This window comes from Haemaphysalis longicornis, unplaced genomic scaffold (assembly GCF_048455015.1).
Source record: "Haemaphysalis longicornis isolate Haplotype H1 unplaced genomic scaffold, Haemaphysalis longicornis Haplotype H1 scaffold_1, whole genome shotgun sequence".
NCBI classification, from domain to species: domain Eukaryota; kingdom Metazoa; phylum Arthropoda; class Arachnida; order Ixodida; family Ixodidae; genus Haemaphysalis; species Haemaphysalis longicornis.
This window is the reverse complement of record NW_027526203.1, coordinates 319,581,624-319,589,795: the sequence shown is the minus strand read 5'-3', so window position 1 is coordinate 319,589,795 and position 8,172 is coordinate 319,581,624.

Sequence of the window (8,172 nt, the reverse complement as noted above, 5' to 3'; positions counted from 1 at the left end):
GTGGGCTGGTCCTTGCACATTCAGTCAACTTCTCTAGTGCATAAAGGATGGCCTGCAGTTCAAGTGACCTCACAGGTTGCTCTTGGCAGTATTGAAACGCCTGCGCATCCCGCTGCTGTCCTCGGACGGCAGCGACCGCTCCCCGGAAGGTGTCTGGGTCCCAGGCGGCGTCCGTGAAGATGGCGTTGTCCTGGAAGTCAGCCCTCTCAGCAAGGGCGGTTCGTTGGGCCGTGTGATCCCCTTTCGTGCGTCGGCGCGTGACTGGCTTCGTGACACGAACCTGGACGTCGTCCCAGGGAGCGATCGCGCGGAGCACTTCTATCTCTTCACCCAGCTGTTCCCCGTCCAGCTCTAGGAGCGACTGGCCCGCTGGCGTGTAGAGACGGCGGCGATCGTGTCCTGCCTTGCGTTCTGCGATGATGTCTCTGAGCGGCGGGATGCGAGAGTAGCGGTGCAGCTCCTCGACCCGGGCATGGCGGGGCAGGCCCGTTATCACCCGAAGACACTCCCGGTGTAGTATTTCCAGCTTGTCGTATTGCGATTTTGTCAGGTCAAAACACACAGCTCCGTAGCAAGCTTTGGACGTTAGTATTGCCATTGTGAGGGTACGAGCTGTGCGTGTGCTGGCTCCTCCGGATTTGTGGGCTATGCGTCTTACAAGATGCACAAGCTGTTTCCACTTAGGCTCTAGCTGCCGTAGCCACGTTGCCGCACCTCCGCTTTCATGTATCGGGATGCCAAGAATCTTGATGTGCCGGTCTGGAGCTCTCTCGAGTGTCTGGCCGGCGAGGCAGAGCTTGACCTTTTCGTTTTCAACCGTGGAGCCGCCCAGGAGAATATATTTTGTTTTTTCCGGAGACACTTCCATTCCCGTAGTCTTCAAGTAGTCGGCTAAAGTATTGAGGGCGTCTTGTATAGCGTTGGCTGCGTCTTCTGTTGTTCTGAGAGGGTCACCAGGCTCCGTCCACAGCGTCACATCGTCGGCGTACATGGTGAGGCGCACACCATGAATTCGCCGCAGGCGTGTAGCTAGCCCTCGCATCACCAGGTTAAATAGCGTGGGCGACAGTATGGCCCCCTGGGGAACGCCAATGCTGCTGCTGTAAATCCTAGGGTTCCTAATGTCACTCCGAATCTCAAAGGTGCGTCCCTCCAGGAATGACCTGACGATGTTGAGGATGCGGGCTCCTGGCTTCGTGTCTTCGAGTGCGGAGATTACTGCCTCGTGCGCTACGGTATCGAACGCCTTCCGCAGGTCGACGGCTACCAGTATGCCAGGAACCCTTTTTCTTCCTCTCCGCTTTTGAAGACAACGGCGGAGCAAGAAAATGCTGTCTTGTGTGCAGAGGCCTGGACGGAATCCTGTCTGGCCCGGGTCGAAGTAGGGTTCTTTCTGTGCCTCTTCAAGGTGGTAGTTAAGCCGGGTGAGAACCATCCGCTCCAAGAGCTTGCTGAGTGTTGAGGTAAGCGAAATGGGCCTCAAGTTACTGATGCTGACGGCTGGCTTCCCTGGTTTGGGAATGGGGTTCACCACGGAGTGCTTCCATTCAGCGGGAATTTCGCCTGACAACCAAACCTTGTTAATTTCTTCAAGTAGCTGCATTTTCCCGTGTTCGTTAAGGTTGCGCAGCATCTGCCAGGTGATGCCATCCTTTCCTGGTGCGCTCTTGGCGTTGACGGATTCGAGAGCCATCACTAATTCTTGCATTGTGAAAGGCGACTCAACATCTTTGTCGGAAGTAGGTGCTGTGCGTTGATAAATTCTGGGGTCTGGTGGCACTGATGGCTGCGGGAAGAGCGTCTCTGCTGCCTTTTTTTCGAAGTCGGACGCCGAGTCGCCGGTCGCCAGCCTGACGTTTTTGACGGTGTTTCCAGTCTTGCGGTTGCCTGACATGGCCTTGTAAGTTTGCCAGAGCTTCCGCCCGCCAGTCCGTTCATTTAACGAGGCGCAGTGGTTGTGCCATCGCTCCCGAGAGAGCATTTTGGCGTAACGGCGCGCTTGTGCGGTCTTATTGCGCACCTTGACAAGGTCGACATGCCGTTTCCCCCTATCAAGGTAAACTCGATGCAGCTGGCTACGGGTGTCCCACAGGTTGAGAAGGTGCTTGTCGGGTGTAGGAAGGTGTTCATCCACTTCAATCTCTCTAGTGGCTTCCCGGGCAGCTCTGGAAAGCTTCTGAAGAAACGGGACGTTTTCGTCGTAAGCGTCAAAGCCGGATCGAAACCTGTCCCAGTCGACAGCTGCGGTCATCCGTTTTTTCCGCCCTGTGGCTCTTACTTCAAGTTCAATCCAGATCGGATAATGGTCGCTACCCATTCCGTCGGGACCGCACCTCCAGTCCTTTACAAGCCTGGACGTTGTCCAAGTCAGATCTGGTATAGTGTCGCGCTGCCTGGAGTGAAGTGCATGACGAGTAGGGTAGTCTGTGTCGTTGGCCAAGGTAAGTCCTGCCGCTTCGGCCTCTTCGTAAAGTCGGCGCCCCCTCTGTGATTCTTTGTCGTATCCCCAGCTCTTGTGTCGAGCGTTGAAGTCCCCCCCGGCCAGCAATCGGTCTTTGGGGTACCGATGTCGGAGTTCGCGTAACCAAGCGAAATTTGCAGTCTCCGAATTGCCCTTTCTGTAGCAGCTGCTCTCGGGACGTAGGTAGGCAGACACCAGGATGGTCTGGCGACCGCCGAGCTCACATCGCACGGCAACCACCTCTTGTATTCTGTTGCAGTACTTCCCAGTGTCGAGTTTGACGTGCGGAACATCTCTACGAATGAAGATTGCCGCCTGTGCTTCGACTACCTCGTCTGGCTGCTGACCTTGCTTCTTCTTGTTTGTCTGTGTGTGTACAATGGTAGGTTGAAAATGCCCTTCGTATCCCTGGATGCATGGATTAGTACCTCTTGTCTCCTGTAGTAGAAGGGCCACCGGTTGCCCTACGTGTCTGAAAAGTGCTCCAAGCTCGGCAGCGCAGGACTTGAGTGACCGGCAATTCCACTGCAGGACGTCTGGTGTCCGTGCAGCCGGTTTATTCTGGCTTATGGTGGGCTGGCTGGCCATGCTGTAATAGTACGGCTGTCACTTGGGCCTGCTGTTTTTGAAGGATTTCTCGAAGTTGTTTTATCTCCTCCTGCTGTGACTGGTGCATGTCGGTCCACTTCTGCATAGCTTGATTCGTTTGAATAGCTTGTGTTTGTGCTTGCGCTTGCAATCGCATGGACTGTGCCCTTGTTTCTTGAAGGAATTGTGTGACCCACGGAGGAGCTTCGTAAGCTAGGGGAAGTGCTTGCTGTGGCTGCTGCTCTTGTGGAGTCGTTTTCTGAGCAGTAGTAATTGCAGTTGTAGACTTGCCTGCTGACTTCTGTTTTTGTTGCGCGTCTGGGGGAGCGGTTACTAGGGCTCTCTTGGGCGATGGGGACTGCCTCGACTTCGCCTTGTCAATGCGCGCCCTTTCCTCCTTCCATTCTTTCAGTCGGTGCTGAAGAACCAGTTTTTGCTCGTTTCGCGCGTTGAGCTGTTCCTGGAACCTTGTACGGGTCACGTCTATGGAGCGCTGGATTTCCGAAAGTTGTTTCTCTAGGCGCGCCAGAGTGTTCTCGAAATCCCTAGTGCTGACTTCTGTTTCATTGTCCAGTTGTTTCAGCTCACTCTCGATTTCTCCCTTGCAACGCGAACTGAAGCCGGATGATCCCGGCTTGCTGGCTGAAATTTGGACTCCGGACGCTACCGTGGCGTATGACAACGCGTCAGTTTGAGGCAGCGACTGATTATCCCTGGGCTCCGAGAACTTGCTTTTTGGTGCGCGTTGCGAGCGGCCGCGTTGCGGTTTTCGGCTCGTGCTTGTGCCGTTTAGTGTGTCGGTTTCCCGGCTGGCAGACGGTGCGAAAACCTTTCGCCGTCGACTTTTGCTGCGTGACTGACGTTCCTGCGTCGCTTCCTTGACTTTCTTATTGAAAAGCCTACGCGCTGGGCACTTCTTGTCGGTTCCCAGATGACCATCCTTCCCGCAGTTGGCGCAGTGTTTTTTGTCTTTCTGAGGGCAGGCGTCTGGCGTTTCCTCGTGGGAGGAGCCGCACTGCGAACACACTGCCTTCTCCTTTGGGCACACATCCTGCTTGTGGCCTGGTCCGTGACAACGAAAACACGCTACGGATCGCGGCTCGTAAGGGCTTACTCGTTTCAGAAAATCCCAGTATTTCACGTACCGGGGTGGATGACGCGAGGCAAACGTGATCAACACCGCCCCTTTCTTTCCCATGGGACGGGCTTGTAGCACCTGGACGCTCTCAGAGTCCAAAGCTTCAACCAACGTCTCTGATGTTTCGCCTGGAGTGCAGTCATATATGACGCCACGCGACATGCCATCACTGGGAACCTGGTGTACAGTCACGGGAAAGGATGGGTTCGAGGGAGTGTCTAACGCACTTAGTTTAAGTACTGCCGACGCCTGCTTCTCGTCGCAGGTATGCACGGTGAGGGTGTTAGACTCCTTGTTGAAGCGCAGAAGTTGGTGCTTCGATAACTGCTGGTTGTGCGAAAGGGCACAGATAGCCCGTCTCACTTCCTGAGGGTTGAGAGATGTGATACTACATCGCTCCTTGGGTCGTATTGACAACACGAAGGTGCCGAGTTCGGTGCGCTCAGCGGCTCTTGCCGATTTTGCGGACGTCCCGCTGCGCTGTAGCGCTGCTTTTCGTTTGGCGCGAGTAGTTGCGCGCTCCCAAAGTCCGTCCCCTTCAGCGCCATCTTCCGGGTCTCGGCTGCACCAGTCGGCCTGGAAACTTGCCGCTTTGCGTAATGTGGCTTCACCGGCATCCTCGGATTCCGTTCGCCGTCGCTTGCTGTCATGCTGCTGTCTGCGGTCAGTTCTAGTTCTCGTAGTTAGGCCGTCAGCGGCCGCTACAGATGGTTTACGCCGCATGCGTAGCGCCCCTTCCGTTGTCGGTGCGCCGCCCGGCGCGACCTCCATGAGCTCCGCTGGCTCCGCTCCGCGGGGTGGCGCAGCGGGCGGGTGCGACGTCAGTTCTCCTGATGAAATCGCAGGCGTGGAGTTGCCAGTTCCAGCGATAGATGGCGACGCCATCCCGCCGCAGGCGGCCCAGCCGCCGCCGCTGTCGTTAGGGTTAGCTTTGGTCCGGTCGTGCACGCTCAAAAGGAAAGTGGCGTAGGGTGCCCAACGAGTTCGCAAAAAAGAGCGAAATTTTCCTCACGTGTGCGGAAGGTCAGTTTCCCCGATTGTAGAAAGGCACACCAATGTCCGAGGACGGGAACCATGAAGTAAGGCTTTCCTCTGAAGCACGAAATAAACGTGATCCTTCACTCTGGCGCTACTGCAGCGCCCCCCCCATAGCAACATAAACACACATAAGTACTCGTTATTTCCATCAGCCATCGGACTGTGGAACAGATCACCGGCGGACGCCATCAACAGCACATCTGTAGAGTGTTTTCTAAGAGCCATAAATGATCTAGAATTTTAACGCTTGATAAAAGGAAAAATTGCATATTTAGTGTTTATATAACTTCCTTTTGTGAACTAAACGTTTACACTGTATAGCATGCTCCTGTCCATGTGTATTCTATATTGTTCGTGTTTTTTGCCTTTTGAATACCGATGTTATCCTTACGATGAAAACTTGAATTCATTGTAACCACTCCTGCATGGGCCCTGAAGGGCCTGCAGTATGTTGAAATAAATAAAATAAGTGCGTAGCTGACGCTGCGGTATCGCTGCGGGACAACACTTACATGGAGGGAGGCATGGGTCACTTCAAGCTGTTCACCCAACTGTGAACACACAGCCTGAGTGGATGCACACATGCGGAATGTTTGTAAACAAGGCGGACGTGTACAGGCCACGGAGCAAAAATATATAGTAGGGGAAACGGTCCATTGCGGCAAGCGCGGGCGAGCGACCAGATAATGAATGTCACAATGAAAACCAAGGCGGACTGCCAAGCTTCGTAGCTGAGACGGCGAAGGAGAGGGCTTACCCGAAAGCCCGGGCCCGGCCCGGCCTGGCCCGCGGGCCGGGCTCGGGCCACCCGACGTAATTTTCAGCCTGGCCCGGACCGGACTCGGGCCGAAATGTAAATGCTTCAAACGGGCCGGGCCGTTCTGACGGCCAGGCTGGCCCGGCACAGTGAAGCACCACTTAGGTTTTCTATGATATCACAGAAACTACATGTTGTTGACGCGGTAGAAGCACGGGTCAGGTTTCTTTTTACATTCCATGGGACTTAGCGTTAGGCCTTGAGGCACATGTGGGTGTATGGCAAGCCGGTAAGTGTGAGAGATCTGCAACTGCATGTCTTGGGATGAACTGAGCAACACATGCGGCTCAGCGACACACCACCTAGGGAAGTGCAATGAGTGACAATTCAGCGTGACTAGTTTCGATTGATTGATTGTAGGGTTTAACGCGACGACGCAACGCAGGCGATGAGGCGCGCCGTAGTGGAGGGCTCCGGATTAATTTTGACCACCTGGGGATCTTTAACGTACGCCGAAATCTCGTACACACGGGCGTTTTTGCTTTTCGCCTCCATCAGAAAAGCGGCCGCTGCGGCCGGGAATCGAACCCGCGACCAGCGTGACTAGTTTCCACCTCTAAGTTCGGGCGAAAACAAATTTTCAAGATGGCACTTTGAACTGCAAACGCTGCAAGAGAAACCTGCGTCTCCATCTGTTTTCTGTAGCAGTGCCCTATTCAGAGTTGCGTTTCCTTCTCTGAGCCAACAAAAGTGAAGCTGTCGAAGACTGAGGTGATAATTCAACTTTAGTTTTGCTCTTTGTTTCGGCGGGAAAACATCGTGGCGAGCGTAGCTGGTGGTAGGAGGTGGCCTAGCTGTGCCCTCGGGCGTCGTGGCCGGCAGACGAAGACGAAAGGAAAAGCGCAACAGGGGAGTACGGTGGTTTAAATGCGCCAACAGCCGCCTAAACAGTGACACTTAATATGATTGAAAGTTTATAGATAAGCGATATGAGTCGGTATAGAACGTAGTGAAGCGGCAACGATAAAATGTGCATAAATGCACGCGTGTACTTTGCGTCTCGATAAAAATAATGGACCGAGTCCGACAGCCCCATATACTCTTGAGAAAAGGAAACGTATACGGACGAAACAACAAAGCAAGTACACACCCTGTTTAAACAAACACGAACCGGCTGGTCCCCTGGCATACAGGTTCCCTTTCTGGATAGCAATCGCAAGAATCAGGTTCAAATGCCGAAGGTGCCATTCTATTTTTAATTGCTTGTTTTAATTCATTTGTGGCACATAATGAAATTCTACACAAAATGCCGGGTGGTTTTGCTCCTTTTAGGTGAGCTGCAGCTCTTTGTTTTTACTTCTAAGGGGTTTAGCCCATTTCGGTTTCGGCTACTTTTCTTGAATATTTTACATTACCATGAATTTGTCCGCGGTTTGGGGGGTTTTAGGTTCATCTTTTTTTTTTAGGTTGGGCGGTTCGGTCACATTTATGTCGGTTTTGATTCTTTCCTATGTAGCTGAGCGAAGGACAACTTCGGTAGGGATATGTGCATGATTGTTATGTTTAATAGGGGTTGTTTTGCCCATTTAATGTTGGTTTTGCCTGTTATCATTTCCCTTACGATGCGTTTTACCGCCTTTAGGTAGTTTTTGCTTCCAAACGTGCCCCAATCAGGCGCGGGCCCCTACGGTATTTGGGCTGGAAACACGCAGCCGGGCCGGGCCCGGCATGGGCCATAAGGTTAAAGTCTCGGGCCGGGCCGGGCCGGGCCGGCCCGTCGGCCTTCTTCGTCGGGTCGGGCCGGGCCTACGGCGATAAGCACCGGGCCCGGGCTGGGCTCGGGCACAAATTTTCGGCCCGTGCACAGCTCTAATATACACCATCAAAAATATATAGGAGGGGAAACGGTCCATTGCGGCAAGCGCGGGCGAGCGACCAGATAACGTCGCAATGAAAACCAAGGCGGACTGCCAAGCTTCGAAGCTGCAACGGCGAAGGAGAGGACATAAAGTTTCCTACAGTATACACTAGAGAGGAATCTGGCGCTAGCGTCTATGCGGCTAGTAGTAGTGCGGCTAGTCAGTAGTATTAACTCTATGTCAAGGCCGTCTGTGTCGTCATGGGCCGCCATTACATCATGCGCTCGCCTTAGTTTCATTATTGGCTTGGACTGAAACGTTTTAGCGACCG